The following is a 16808-nucleotide window of genomic DNA, read 5'->3' as shown; positions in this document are numbered from 1 at the left end:
CATATCATCCCTTGTGTCACAAGATTGTTCTCGTATATACCCAATTGCTATCTTGGTTTGTGCATTTCACAAAGTGGCCATACAAAAAAAAGAATAAGCTTTTAAGCAAAAGAGAAAGAGCAAACAAGCTTGTAAGCACTAGCCATAGCATCATACCACATTGCAGATAAGATTGTCATATCCGATCATCTTGGATCATACCACCGGAACATCATACATAGCATACTTGGGATATAAAATTGATACATTTTGCATCTTATAGGTTGTGCGCAAGTGTCATATCCGCCTATTGAGCAATCGTGCTAGCATCTCTCTTGAGTTGTGCAACACGAGCGTTTTCCGTGGATTCCATGTTTTGTGCTCATCCTTGGTTGCACGACCCATTTATCTATCTGTGTGTGCGTTCTCGTGTGCCATTCATTGCTATTAGTCTACTTGTTTCACTTGCAAATTTGTGAATCTCTTTCAACATTATCGACTCTTGCTAATATTTTGCATCAAATTTTGTGCCACTATCCTCACCGAGCTCCACCATAAGCCTTATTTTGTGTAGGTGTGAGAAACCGACAAGAATTGATACCAACTGTGCTATTTCCTTGTTACATCGTTGAGTGATCACTAATCCATCTTCAACATCGGTCAAGGTACATTTGGTATTGTTCTTCTCCTTTCTCCACTCATATTTTCTTGAGTATTGTGATGGATAGGCAAGGCATTACATCTTCGGTCTTCCACAACAACAACGGTGTGAACAACTACATCACCAAAGCGTCAATCTTCGATCTACAATGACAAATGCAAGGCGCACAATCAAGATTGCGGGAGCGCATCGAGAACCTCTCCATCAACATTTGTCACTCCGAAGCAAGGAAAAGGGACTACATCGACAACAAGCTTTCCACACAAAAGGAGGAGCAAGATGCAAGGATGGAGGAGATTCGGACCTTGTTGATGAACCGTTCTTCCCCTTCATTATCCTCAAGGTGGCGACGTTCAAGTCACAAGTCTTCGGAGCGCAAAAATGATGCAAGCGCAAGTTGTCCACGTCCACATCTCCATGGCGACCACCATCACGTTCATGATCCACCTCGTCATGAAGGGCAAGTCACCTCCATATTTGTTGATTATGCTCACACATGTCATGCTCGATGGACATATCATACACATGCCAAATTTGCATCTTATGCATGGATTGACTCACATTATGATTGCCCTGTTGCATCTTGTATTCCCATGTCATCCATGATATATGAGCTTGTGCATTTCCTTAGCAAATTTGTTGTGATCTTTCTTGATGGCATCTTCATAAATCATGATCATATTGCCCATCATCAATTGCATGATCACATACTCATATTGAGCACCCATTACCATGTTCATGCTTTTGATACACCATCACATTATGACATCATTTTGCACAATGGTTGCATTGATCACATTCACAACACCTTTGTGCATACATCAAATGCTTTGCATACCATTCTCTATCATATGAAGCATACTCCAGTAGGTGTATTTCTGAAACTTCACAATCTCTCCATCTTACATGTAGATACGACTAACTGACTGGTAGTATTATTATGAGCTACGACACAGTCACTCCATCTTACATGTAGATTAGTTCAAACCGATAAACTTTAATACGAATTGGCTAGTCTGTACTAACACACAATATTGGTGATCTGTGAGAAACTGAGAACGTGGTGACTGCAAAGTACTTTTCCTATTCTACAGTCTATCAACACCACTGGAATCAGCAAGAGGAATTTGTTTTTGAACGACACCACTCAAATTTGTAGTACCCAAAAAGACATTCGGCTCAATAAATCAACTAGTACAATGGAATAACAATACCAAGGAGAAAACCATCTTATTTCTCTCTGTACGCTCAAGCGTTCAGAAACAGATCAAATTCAGATTTTAATCTGAGACGTACCTAACTTGGCCGATGTTGAGGCAGGGCAACGAGGAGTGACTGTTGCAGAAATGGCGACCGGTGGCTGACTCCTACACAGAGACAATTGGTGGGCGGCGGTTGGCGAGTGGCTCGTCAGCGCTGGCGGCGACTTGGACAGGATCTGGAAGATGGCGCCCACACTCCCAACTCGCCGGATCTAAGAACCCTCGCTCGAGCAGTCGGAGGCGGCGCTGGCGGCACCGACAACCGAGGGGGCAGTCGGCGGCGGCGCTGGTGGCACCGAGGGCCGAGGGGATTGAGCGGTGGTTTTCTTTTTGTTCTTCTGGTCTCAGGCTAATCGAGGAATATACACGAACTGTTTTTTTAATCCTCTTGTATTATCCAACTGACATGTTGGCGACACAAGGCGATGCACGCCACGTCAGCGTAAGTGGTAATCCATGACGGTCTGACTTATATATATATATATATATATATATATATATATATATATATATATATATATATATATATATATATATGTATAAAATAAAAACTAAGCCCGATCAGGCCCAATTGTTCAATCCCTGATGATTTGCGTGACAGTTTCGGTCGGGCCGTCATTACTGGGATGCCCAATGCAGGCCCATCTACGGCTCACTGATCGGTGACAGTTTCCGTGACGGCAAAGTGAGGACCGTCATAGACTGTGATGGATTACAGGACCGTCACCCATAAACTGTCACAGATAAGCATGTTTCTTGTAGTGCATCTTGATAAGCTTCATGCGCTTTGCCACGAGCAATCTTGCCGAACGGATTCATACTTACTTGATGGACACTTTGTGTGCGCCAACCATTGTATTTTCGAGTGTCGCTTGTGTTTGCTCTTTTTGCATGTCTATCCCTCCGGAGACACCTTGGAGTACTTGGATTGCGCCATGTCTTCAACTACTTCCAACTACAAGTCCGTCCACGACCGTTTCCATGGTGATGAGGATCACGATCCAAGGTCGGATCTTTCCCAAGGGGGGGGGGGAGATGATGCAGAGCATCCTACGATCATCCTCATGTCCACTTCGACCACTCCCCATGACCCAAGGATACATAAGGTGAGACCTCAACTATACACCATTGGACACAAGGTGAACTCGCTCCTCTCCGAACCATCACTGTCCTCATGTGAGACATGGCTACTACCTCAAACATATGTGCTATGCATGACCAGGAACCAAGAGGAAGACCATGGGCAAGACGGCGAGGACACCAAGCGCGAGGAACAAGAGAAGGAGCTGCCCGGAGACTACAGCCACCGGACGATCGGCCTGGACCAGGCGTCCGATGCCTGGAAGCCGCACAAGCCAGAAGGCCAAGCCCCAACTCTACAACGACCGGACGACCGCTAGCCGCCGGACGTCCGACACCCTTCAGCGCGCGGACGACCGACGTCGACCGGACGACCGGTGCCACCTTCATAGCACGATATTAGCGGATGTCCGAAGACTTCCGGACGGGCGTTTGGACCGTCCCGAGCCACCGGACGTCCGACCCCCACTAGACGTCCGGTACCTACCTATGCGTAGCTGCGGGCCTTTGGCCTTGTATCCCTCTCCCACTTACCCCTTCGTGGCTTAGACTATATATGCTCCTCCACCTCCACCTAGTTAGGGTTAGCGTTGTGATAGCTCATATTAGAGATAGATCCTCGCTCAGCCATATGGATCTACTCCACGAGAGAGACCGCGGCCTCTACGGAGAAGATCCACCTTGGATTCAAGACCTCTCACGGGAAATCCCCTCATGGATTCAAGACCTCCTCACGGAGAAGAACCGGTTACCTCTTGTATCGTCCTTTGTTGACTTTGGATCGTGTATCTCTCTTTGTGTTTCGAGGATCTAGCATATGTGTGATCGTTCTTGTTGGTTTGAGTGATTCTCTCGTGTTTCCCCTCGTGTTCTTTGCGGGATCCACTCCTTTCATGAAAGATCGTCCATCTAGGGTTCCACCCTACATCACATTCCAGATACCAAGCATACATTTTGCCCATGCTAGATGTGGGGCATGGCTACCTGGTGGGGCGCGTGGGAGGCCGACACTGGTCGCAGGCAGCCTCACTAGAGGAGGCACGTGGGAGGCCGGTGCTAGTCACTCGGGGAGGCGGTTGAGAGGTGGAGGTCGCGAAGTGCCGGGGCGCGAGCACATGGTGTGTGTGAGAGAGATGTGCAAGGGGGAAGAAGTAGGGAGTTGGCGATGACAACATGGGAGAGCATCCCAACATGTGGAATTCGCATGGCAGGAAGCTCTCAGGCGTTGGGGCTTAGGGACAGGAGCTCGCGGTAGCGACGGGAAGAAGAGAGGCTGGGGGTGTGTGAAAGAGAGATAATCAGGCTTTCGAGAGGGAGAGGTGATTTTCTCATGGTCCTTTGTTTTCTATTTACCATTCATATGTGTTCCTCCTTCTGTCATGTAAGGTGTTTATTGGATAATTTTTTCCCTCTTATAAATTTCATGTCAAGTAGCTATTAATCCTGCAGTATACTTACTCATTTTTTCATGCACTGTCTACACTAGTACAGGAACCCCACACTAGCGGCGTGTAGCTCACACACCCCTAGTTTTCATCTTTGGAAAGTGGTTACTATTGGCGTGCCAGTTGCAAGCCGCTAGTAAGTCACCTACTTGTGGTGTGTTGGTAGCACGCGCCTAGTAAGACACCTACAATTGGCATGCAATAGGGTGGCATGTCACGGGTAGTAAGAACACTATCCGCGTGCTAGTTGCACGCCGCTAGTAAGTCACCTACTTGTGGTGTGCTGGCAGCATGCCGCTAGTAAGAAACCTAGAAGTGGTGTGTAATAGGATGGTAGTAAGAACACTAGTGGCATGCATTTGGATTGCACTCGGTGGGTAGTAAAGAACATTAATGGCGAGTATGAAGGCGCACACCACTAGTAAGTTAGAACACTGGTTGCATCCTTACTTTCTGACACGCCACTAGTAGTTTCTTCAGAGCAAAAAAAAATCTACCATGACAACATTTTTTTGCTGTCCGACTGTTGTGACAACGTTTGCACATATGATTCATATATTGATATAAAAATATGCATTAAATAGATAATTTTGTGTATAACATTTTACATGAATGAAATGATCCAAATGGAACACATACATAACACATTTATTATGCATACATTCACATTCCGATTTTGTAAGAAACATTGTCTAGTTTCATGGGGATGACTAGGTCATGGGGAGGCGGCTAGTAGGCAGAAAAAAGATATGAACCTATGATGTGTCGTAACAGAAAAAAATATGATGTGTCGATGAACCTATGGACTATGGTGTGTCGTAACAGAAAAAGTATGAGCAAAGATCATACCAAACATATAACAACATACATAAAAAAACCGTCTATATAACCTTAGATACAAACATAGCACATGGCAAAACATAGCAACATTTTCCCATACCACTACTAGGAAAAGACTTATAGCTGACACCAAATTAATGACGGGAACGGACAGGAACCCGGCATTGCTAATTTAGAAAAGTAGCAGTGGCTGGTAAGAACTCATTACCACCACTCAAATATGTAGAGCAGTGGCAGGCAGAAATAACGACCCGCCATAGGTAAACTCTTATAAATACCCCGCATAGTCACAAACAGTAGTGGCGGGTGGTGCCAGACGCCCTCCACTGTTATATAAGGTACCCGTGACGGGCTCACTGTACTACCCGCCACACGCATATTTCGGCAACTTGCGCCAACCACATTAGGAAAATATCAAAGGTTTGTATTGGCGGGCACTTTAGCTGCTGGCCAGACTGCTACAACTATGACTAGTGGCAGGTATAATTGGGATGCCCACCAATGGAGAGTCACTAGCGGTGGCGGGCGTGCGCCCGCCACTGATGCGGTTTTAGCAGTGGCAAGAGGTCAGTGACGGGCACCCCTCAGAGCCTAGCCCGCCATTCTGGCCTTTTTGCGCCCGCCACTGCTAGGCATTCCTGAAGTAGCATACCAAACCAAGCACCGGTAGAAATTTGAGGCTTGGTAGTATTTTTTGTTCATTTTTGAACACTTGGACTCGCAAATGCTACCATGGCAACATGATGTGTTCATTTTTTGCTTCCATGTGGAAGCAAAAATACATGGAAGCAAAAAATGAACACTAACACTTTGGCTTAGAAATGCTGCCATGGCAGCATTTTCTGTTCAGTTTGGCTGCCATGGCAACATTTTGTCACAAATGGCTCATTTACTGCCGAACAAGAGTACTTAAGCCTTGTGCCTCATATTTGTTTTCATGAAAGCATCTTTAGTTTAATTTTGCTAACATGGCAGCATTTATGAGCGGAATGGCTCATTTTGCTGCCACACAAGAATTTTTATGTTTCAAAACCTTGAATAAGTACTAAGGTTAAACATAGTATGTCAGTTGAAGCATGCATCATAAAAACTTAAGTAGAAACTACAAAAAAGGTAGGTAACTCTAGATAGTCAAGTTTGGAACAACGTTTGAAAACAACTACTATTGTTTTACACAACACCACGATTCCATTGTCAGACGAAGAAGGGCTAGCTATTCGCATGTAGGCGGGGATCACTCGGGCATGTCGTCCCTATGTCCCTTTTGCCGGGACCATCACTCATTAATTTTTGTGTGGATGTGGAAGATCCCATTTTTACTGACGCCATACTTCATGATGATCTGGGCAAGGATGTGTTGGATTGATCCAAAGTTGACTCTGTGATAATTAGGTGCAAGTAGCTCCAAGGTTTCACCCCAATTGGTGACGTCCTCATTATTTTTGAAGGTTTTTGTAATGTCATGTGTATTCGTCCATGTGGTTCATGATGTAGTAGATGACTGTCAAACTGTTATTGTGCGGTTGTTGAATGTAACAGAAATTTGTGTTGTTGTCGAACTATATCAAGCCGACACCGTTCTTCTTGATGCAATCTCTGATGATTCTTCCCTCCCATGAAAGTGGAAGAGAGTGTGAACTAGAACCCCTTCAGTTTGGTGTAGTCCCTCTTCACTATTTGATTCGAACCCAAGATATAAGAACTAGAAGACTTTGGGAGTAGAATGATGAAGATCCAGTGGTCACTGTGCAAACAGTATAAAACATACCAATATCGTCAACCTTTGTATGCTGCAAGGATAACCAAAATATATGGAAGCATATTTTCATTGGTGGTTGCTAGAAATTGAGTTATGTCATAAGGTAGGGCATGAGATGATGGCCCACCAGCTTATTTTGAACCAGGAAGTTGGCAAGGTAGTTCTTCATTTTTTTCTACACCTCCCCGACCGTGAAGGCTATTCTCGTCCATGTGGTAATTGGTAAAGGCCCCCCACCACGATCAACATGTAGCGCCCATAGCCATACTAAGTTGCTTCTCGGTTGACTGAGGAGGAAGATCTCCCCAAAATCAATATAAAATTTGTCTGCACGGAAATCTTTGGCGAAGCCAACACCTGATCGAAGGCATGTTCACCGTGTAAACTGTGCGATATTCAGGTTGAGTGAGAAACATGACTTTGGTAGACTGTTCTGTATTGAAAATATTGTCATGAAGAAACCTCATATCGAGCAATAGGGTCTCATACATATGACTCGGTACCATAGGTTCAGCAGGGAAATGGTCCCATCAGAACCGAGAATGACGATCCTTGATGTTCTTGTAGATCGATTTCTGGCTGCCACCGCCCGTGTTTGAATAGTCAGTCATCCCCCCCTACTTCCTCGTATTTTTGGTACAACTCTAGCTGGGGTACCTGCCATAGCATCTCGGACGAACCCGTGCAAGGTGCAAGGAGTCACCTGCACTCTAGAGAGAAGTTTATCATTATGAGTGTCATCTGTTGGTGATGTATTAGACAGGAAGTTCGTTAAGGTTAGTTGCAGGAGTCATGCAGTCACCATAGTCATTGTAAAAACTAAATGATACCCCGCACGTTGTTGCTGTAATTGTAGTAAGGAATAATAGATATAAATAATTTGAATATACCATTTTATTAGATTGAATGATGCACGATTGTGTAGAAAAATACAAAAGATTTTTTTAAATAAAAATATGAACATTAGCTAGTGTTTCAGTTTCCATTGACTAAATACAGTGATGACCCCGCCATCCATCTGTACATAAAATAATCTCACTCGCAAAGACCAAATAAATATACTACAATTCAAATAAGCATTGGAGATCTGCTTGGCAGGTGATAATGATTCTGCTCAGCTGCTCGCATCATAGCTCACTTCTTATCTTCATCCGGTGAGGATAACAAACATTAAACAGCCACCCGCATTAACAGGGGCCACTGTGCTGGCACTTGAAAAGTGAAACAAAAGTGTGTAAGAAGAGTTGCATGATGGTGAGAACAGAAACATATCAGGTGTTACCATAATTTATGCAAAATGATTCAACCCGTACTATATTATGTGAAAGCAATATTACAAAAAGTTAGCGAGAAAATAAGTTTCAGAATAAAATAAAGTGGTGATACAGTTTGACTTAGTATGGCAAGACCAGTCAAGGGAGAAGACTTTTAAACTTATCATGGTGATGAACTTTGATTCAATAATTGAACATGGCATTCCATAAGCATTCTATGCATCCTTTCTATTCTATTCCAATTAATACAATAATAGTCATGGTTTTGTAAGTCGGGAAAACCTGTTCCAAAACAACAACATGTATGTTAAGTCAAACAACTATGAGAATGAAGAGGGATTGGTAAAATAAATCTAATCAATTGCACAAAGCCAAAGGTGTAGAAGTGAAGCATTTCAATAGCAACCAAAGAATAACAATCTATAACGTCAGTTATAGGAGAACATGTTCTTACTTCTATAGATAGGGAAATTAACATTTCAGAACACAATCACAAAAGTTGTCATCGTAGATAACATATACAAAATCATACGGAAAAAGACTTAATATATCGGCTACAACTTTTAGGTCCATGCAAGACTAATGAGAATGGACCAAACAATTATGTTGACATTCCATCAACTGTTTTTTTCCGTCTTCCTTCAACTGTTCAGACCTCTTGTCAACATTCTCGGTTCCGCATATATATGATGAAGTAATTCATGGCATTAACATATGAGAACGATTGCAAGACAACTGCAAATCTAGGGAAAGGTAACCTGCGAACGACAAGATGTTTTGGTTATGCATAAATACATTCAGCACAGACCAGTATTTACCAATAGTAGATATGTTGAACAAGAAAGAAGATTATGGGCGTCATACCATCCAAAAAGAGTGGCGCATTTCTGTAAGGTAATTTCTTCAGGTGTTCTTTTTAACGATGCATGATACTACAATCTGTGCAAAATTTATGCCATCCTACTAACAGAATGGAGGAGTATGAGTTACCTCCAGTGAATGGCATCTTCGCCTATCTCGAAGAGATTCAGTTACATGATTATGCAACCTGCTAGAGCAAATCAGATAAGTAGCAAATATGCAATGAGTTTATACCATTTAAAACAAAGCAAAGTTGATACTTGAATTTTAAGAAAACACTAAATAGTTAATTCGAGGAATCAACCTGCATAGAAGGATATATACACACACGCCAAGATTTGACAATACAATACCCAAACATCAGTACATGCATGGCATCACGTACTCTTATTCATTGCTTCCGGAGCTAGCCACTTAGGTAATCACTGCTGGTGGGGAGTTGTGGCAGCGTGAGTTTGTTCAGTGCTCGTGGCGCTAAGGGATGGGATCAATCTACGCAGTACGCAACGCACACATGTGTCAGGTCCAGCCGGCGGCAGATGACAAGGTCAGGTGGGTGAGGCGACCGTGTGGTGAACATCTTGATGGCCTAGCCATGGCGAATCGAGAACGGCGACGCTGAGCGGAAAGTTGCCGAACATGTTCAAGTAGGAGAAGGATGGCGACACTGCATGCGGTGACTGCACCACAGAGGCGGGCGTCACCGATTGACTGGTCTAGAAGCCTCCACACTCCGCCTCCTCCTCGAGATTTATCAGCAGGCGACGGGCCTCGACAGTCGGCACTTCAAATTCGTTGTCTTTGTTGGCGCAGCCTCGACCTTCACGACGCAGCCTGCCACTGAGCCTCCGGCGGGTACGTGCACGTACAGTGCTTTGGCCAAACCAAGCTACTGGATCGATCTTTGGAGTTCACGTTGGAGAGGTAGCTAGCTAAACCAGCGATTGGATACGTCGGACGGCTGCACAGGAAACTCACATACACGAGATCGTATTCTTTCCCCCCCTCTGCCTGCCATAGCTTCCCTGGGGCTTTTATGCTTTATTTATATCACATGACTACATAGACTCCAACACAAATACGAGCTAGTACTTGCCAACCTTGTGCTATCTAACCGTCTAACACAATGACTCATCTAACTTGAGACATACGTTTGAAATACCTAACAATCTCTCCCTAATCCAAACTTGTCTACTAACCAATTCGACCACGACAAGTCTAATTGGCTCTCCCCAATTTTAACATGACGAATTTACAGACCAACTCAAATATGCCTTGGACTATCCAGCCTTGCTAGTAACCAGTGGAAAACACCACCCGGTGGACTTCACCATCCACCCTAGCAAGATGCATGCCGGCTCCTTGTGCATCACACCACCCCGTGCACTACACCATGCACTCTATCCTCATGTAGAGACATGGCCTTATTGAAGAGACTCACCTTCGCTGGTTTACCACCCCCACATACTTGAACTTGACCCTCCCGTCGAGAAACATAGACGACTTAGACTAGACTGAGAAAACAATATGTAGACTTCACTAATATATTAAAAGCACAAAGACATGACTCTTAATCTCGTCACCGTTCCCATCCTCAGAACAATCTCGGATCATCATGCACATCTCCCACCACGGCCTGGTATGCCACTTCCTTCTTCTTCTTCCGATTAGGACAATCTCTCTTGATATGTCCGAATTCTTGAGATGTCCAACACTGAACGTTGGACTTAGGAGGACCTCGTCCACGCTCCCTTGCTATCCACCACGATCTTGTCAACAAAAGTTGTTCACCATCTTGATCATCATGGACATAACCCTGCAGTCGTTCCTCATGAACCTTCAACCTTCCTATGACTTCCTTCATGGTCATCGTCTTAAAATCACCAAACTGCTCTATAGCAGATGCAATCTGAAGAAACTTTGATGGAACCGCTCGAAGAATTTTCTTGACAACATTAGTCTCACCAAACTTTTCTCCAAGTCCTCTTATCCCATTGGCGATGGTTGTCATCCTAAGAGCAAAGTCATCGATTGATTCAATGTCTTTCATCTTGAGCCTATCAAACTCAGATTTGAGGGTTTGCAATCTCGTCTGCTTGATGCGATCATCTCGAAGACGATTCCTTTATCGCCTCCCAAGCCTCATGTGACGTCTCCTTCTCAGCGATGAAAGCAAACACATCATCCGGGGTACTTTGATAGATAGCCGTCAACGCCTTTTGATCCATCGTGTCGTCCACCTTGCCGGCAGCGGCGGGCTACACAACATCCGAAACTCCTTGTGTATGCATCAACGACTTCATCTTGATCGCCCAAATTGAGTAGTTGCTCTTCGTCAACATCGGGTACGTGACAACCACGCTTCCTCCTTTTTCCGCCATGATCTTGATCGTCGCTCCATGAAGACGCAGCGTCCACCTGACGATGTAGAACTTGGCTCTGATACCAATTGTTGGCGCAACTTCGACCTTCACGACGCAGCCCGCCGCTGAGTTCTTCCGGCGGGTACGCGCACATACAATGCTTTGGCCAAAGCAAGCTACTGGATCGATCTTTGGGGTTCACGTTGGAGAGGTAGCTTCCTAAACCAGCGATTGGATACCTCGGACGGCCGCACAGAACACTCACGTACACGAGATCGTATTCTCCCCCCCTGCCGTAGCTTCCATGGGGCTTTTCTGCTGTATTTATATCACATGATTACATAGACTCCAACACAAATACGAGCTAGTACTTGCCGACCTTGGGCTATCTAACCGTCTAACACAATGGCTCATCTAACTTGAGACATACGTTTGGAATACCTAACAATCTCTTCCTAATCCAAACTTGTCTACTAAGCAACTCGACCACGACAAGTCTAATTGGCTCTCCCCAATTTTAACTTGGTGAATTTACAGACCAACTCAAATATGCCTTGGACTACCCAGCCTTACTAGTAACCTGTGGAAAACACCACCGGTTGGACTTCACCATCCACCCTAGCAAGATACATGATGGCTCGTTGTGGATCACACCACCCTGTGCACTACAACATGCACTTCAGTCTCGTGTAGAGAAATGGCCTCATTGAAGAGAATCACCTTCGCTGTTTTACCGCCCCCACATACTTGAAGTTGACCCTCACGTCGAGAAACATAGATGACTTATACTAGACTTAGAAAACAATATGTAGACTTCACTAGCAAATTAAAAGCACAAAGACACGACTCGTAACCTTGTCGCCGTTCCCATCCTCAGAACAATCTCGGATCATCATGTACATCTCCCACCACGGCCTGGTACACCACTTCCTTCTTCTTCTTCCGATTAGGACAATCTCTCTTGATGTGTCCGAATTCTTGACATGTCCAGCACTGAACGTTGGATTTAGGAGGACCTCGTCCACGCTCCATTGCTATCCACTGAGAACCCACAAGTATAAGGGATTGCAATATTTTTCGAGGGTAGAGTATTTAACCCAAATTTATAGATTCGACACAAGGGGGGCCAAAGAATATTTGAAGGTATTAGCAGCTGAGCTGTCAATTCAACCACACCTGAAGATTAATTATCTGCAGCAACGTGATTAGTAGCAAAGTAGTATGATAATTTTGATAATAGTAGCAGTAGCAACGGTAAAGGTAACAGTGATAGCAGCAATTTGGTAGCAAGTGTGACAATGATGATAGCAGTAGTAACTTAGCAAGAACAATATAGGATAAATTCGTAGGCATTGGATCTGTGACATGTTGGATGATATTCATCATGAGATAGTTATAACCTAGGGCGATACGGCAGTAGCTCCTGTTGGTCAATATAATGTAGGCATGTATTCTGTAAATAGTCATACGTGCTTATGGAAAGAACTTGCATGACATCTTTTGCCCTACCCTCCCATGGCAGCGGGATCATATTGGAAACTAAGGGATATTAAGGCCTCCTTTTAATAGATAACCGGAACAAAGCATTAACACATAGTGAATACATGAACTCCTCAAACTACGGTCATCACCGGGAGAATTCCCGGTTGTTGTTACTCCGGGGTTGCTGGATCATAACACGTAGTAGGTGACTATAACTTGCAAGATCGGATGTGGAACATGGATATAATGGTGATAACATAAACGGTACAGATCTGAAATCATGGCACCCGAGCCCAAAGTGACAAGCATTAAACATGGCAAAGTCATAGCAACATCAATCTTAGAACATAGTGGATACTAGGGATCAAGCCGTAACAAAACTAACTCGATTACATGATGAATCTCATCCAACTCCTCACCGACTAGAGAGCCTACGAAGGAATTACTCACTCCCGATGGGGAGCCTCATGGAATTGGCGATGGAGAAGGGTTGGTGATGATGAAGAACGAAGACCCCCCTCTCCGGAGCCCCAAACGGACTCCAGATCTGGCCTCCCGATGAAGAACAAGAGGTGGCAGCGGCCCCGTCTTGTGGATCACGATAATTCTTTCTCCCTGATTTTTTCTCCAAAAATAGGATTTTATAGCGTCGGTTTCAGGGTCTGCGGGGCCACCAGGTGGGGACAACTCACCTGGGCGCGCCAGGAGAGGGGGCGCGCCCTGGTGGGTTGTGCCCACCCAGGTGCCCCTCTCTAGTGGATCTTGACTCCAGAAATTCTCATTTATTATGTAAAAAATCCTCGCAAAGTTTTGTTCCATTCTGAGAACTTCTATTTCTGCACAAAAACAACACCATGGTAGTTCTGCTGAAAACAACATCAGCCCGGGGTTAGTTTCATTCAAATCATGCAAACTAGAGTCCAAAACAATAGGTAAAGCGTTAGGAAAAGTAGATACGTTGGAGATGTATCAACTCCCCAAGCTTAAACATTTGCTTGTCCTCAAGAAATTCAGTTGAGAAACTGAAAGTGAAAAAGAAAAACTTTCACAGACTCTTTTTCTCTTGTTGCATAAATAAACTTAAACAATATCCAGGTTTTCAGCCAACATTATAACTAACCATGCCGACAATAACTCTTAAAGATTATTTTAACTCATATTAATGACATAATCAGCTAGCGAGCAATAATAAGACATCTCAAATGACAACACGTTGTCAAAACAACCCTAATATAATATGGCAATAGTGGTATCTCGCTAGCCCTTTCTGAGACCATAAAACATAAATGCAGAGCACCTCCAAAGTCCAAGCAGCGACTAAACATTGTAATTCATGGTAGAAAAATCCAGTCATGATGCAACCAACATTAGCTACACACAATGCATAAGTCATGACAACTGTGCTCTCAGGTTCTAGCGCTTGTTTTAGAAGGCGATGACACAACATAAAAGTAAATAGATAGTCCCTTCGCAGAGGGAAGCAGTGATTTGCAGATGTGCCAGAGCTCAAGTTTTTAAAATAGAGATAAATGATATTTTGAGACATGGACCCTTCTTATTTACTTCACAACCATCAGTTATCAATATCTTCCATGCTAAGCACGCTAGTGGCGGTTCCCAAGCGATAAAAGTTAAGGTTTTGACTCCATTGGGAGTTTTTGTTTGATTATTTGAGAAATTAACTCTTTTTGTATTTGCAGTTTGAGACTGGGCATCCCTATTACCGCCCTTTTCTCGTGCGATGTCGAGTGAATAAATACTCGACCTAAGAATAACCCGCTTGGCATGGAAGATACCGACCACCTCCTGTCGTTCCATGAACGATCCAGGCACACAAAAAGGATATATTTTTAGAAGTTTTTAGAGGTGGCACATGCAAATTTACTTAGGACGGCAGTGTAATACCGCATATAGGTAGGTATGGTGGACTCATCTGGAATAACTTTTGGGTCCAAGATTTTTTGATGTACAAGCAGAATTCCCACTTAGTACATGCGAAGGATAGCAATTAGATTGAGAAGCGGCCAACTAGAGAGCAACAACGATCATGATCATGCATTATGCATAAGTAACATTGGACACAAGCATGAGTAGGATATGAACACCATGAACATAAATATCATAGAGGCTATGTTGGTTTTGATTCAACTACATGCATGAACATGTGACAAGTCAAGCCACTCGAACATTCATAGGAGGATACCATATCATCATACTACATCACAATCATTTTAACGCAATGTTGATATCCAAGATAAATGATTATCCACTCCCAGCTACTTATGCATGGCATGAGAAATTATAATCTATAATTGCCATTGCAAACATGTTTAATCATACTGGGCTGAATCATGGATACTAGGTTAAACATATTTACACAAACAGAACAAGTCAAGTTCATACCAGTTTCTCTCTCCCACGACCAGTTCATCGAATGTCGTCATTATTGCCTTTCACTTGCACAACCGAATGATGTGAAAATAATAGTAGTGCAAGAGTGCCATGGACTAAGCTGGAATCTGCAAATATTTCATTCAATAAGATAAGACAAGGTAAAGTGTGCTCTTTATTAGTTCAACAGTTATTCATATGAGAGCCACTCAACATTTTCATCGTGGTCTTCTCCTCGGTACAACTCGAATAAAAGGAAACGAAATTCAGAGAAACACACTGAAATATTTTTGGAGTTTTTGGTTTTCTTCAACAAGCAAATAAAAGGGAAAAGCAAAAGCAAGAAAAACTATACCCGGGAAAGCTCCCAGAAAGCAAAAGAAAAACAAGGAATTTTTTTGGGTTTTCTTTTTAATACTACTATTACAACTAAGCATGCATAGAAAGTAAAATAACTACAACTAATTTTTTGGTTTTTCTAAAGTTTTTCAAACACACAAGAAGAAAGAAAGAAAAATAAATCTAAGCATGGATGATACAATGAAAAAGTGTGAACACCGACAAGATGAATAAGTGGACATGAATGAAATTTCGGTGAGAAACACGTACTCCCCCAAGCTTAGGATTTTGGCCTAACTTGGTAGCCGATCAGTAGCCTGGATAGTAGTTGGCGTGGTAGCTCACAAAGGCTCTCGATGCGGATGCCTCGGCCTGCCATGCAGCCTCCACTACTGCGTTGTGAGCTCGAGCCTCGCTCTCAAGAACAAAATATCTTCCTTTGCTGTGATAGTCAAAAAGAGCAGGCACAGACAAATATGTGTGCCCAATAGATGTTTCGTTAAACAATAGATTATAAGTGAAGTTATCAAATTTTCCTTTAAGGATCTTATGATATTTTAAGGTGTCGAAGTCCAAATACTGCATGTGTAGGATAGGGTCAACAGGCAAAGGTGCAACACCCAGCCATCGTGGTAAACGTGTGGCATAAATTCCACCATAGAACCAGCCACTATTAGCGTTATGCTGAAGTCTGCGTGCAAAAATCGCTCCAAGGTTATAATTCCTTTCACCGGTGAGAGCGGTGTGTATGAGGCTCAAGTCTGGAGCACAAAGTTTACTATAGTCTTGTTTGCCTACTATACATTTCCCGTTAAATAATGGAAAATACTGAATTGCGGGAAAATGAATTCTCTTTATTCTACCTTGTGTCACTCCCCTCATCTCACCGTTACAAAGAATAGTCAAGAATGTTTGATACTCAGCCTATGGCGGTTCGTCAAGCGAACCCCAGAATGGGAGTTTGCAGTGTTAAGCAAAATTTTCTAGTGAGATGGTAAATGGATTATCATAAAGCATAAATGACACCCTAGACTCACGGCGATAGAATTTAAATCCTTTGACAAACGATTCA

The sequence above is a fragment of the Triticum dicoccoides genome, chromosome 7A (assembly GCF_002162155.2).
Source record: "Triticum dicoccoides isolate Atlit2015 ecotype Zavitan chromosome 7A, WEW_v2.0, whole genome shotgun sequence".
Classification (NCBI taxonomy): domain Eukaryota; kingdom Viridiplantae; phylum Streptophyta; class Magnoliopsida; order Poales; family Poaceae; genus Triticum; species Triticum dicoccoides.
This window is presented reverse-complemented; position numbering follows the sequence as displayed.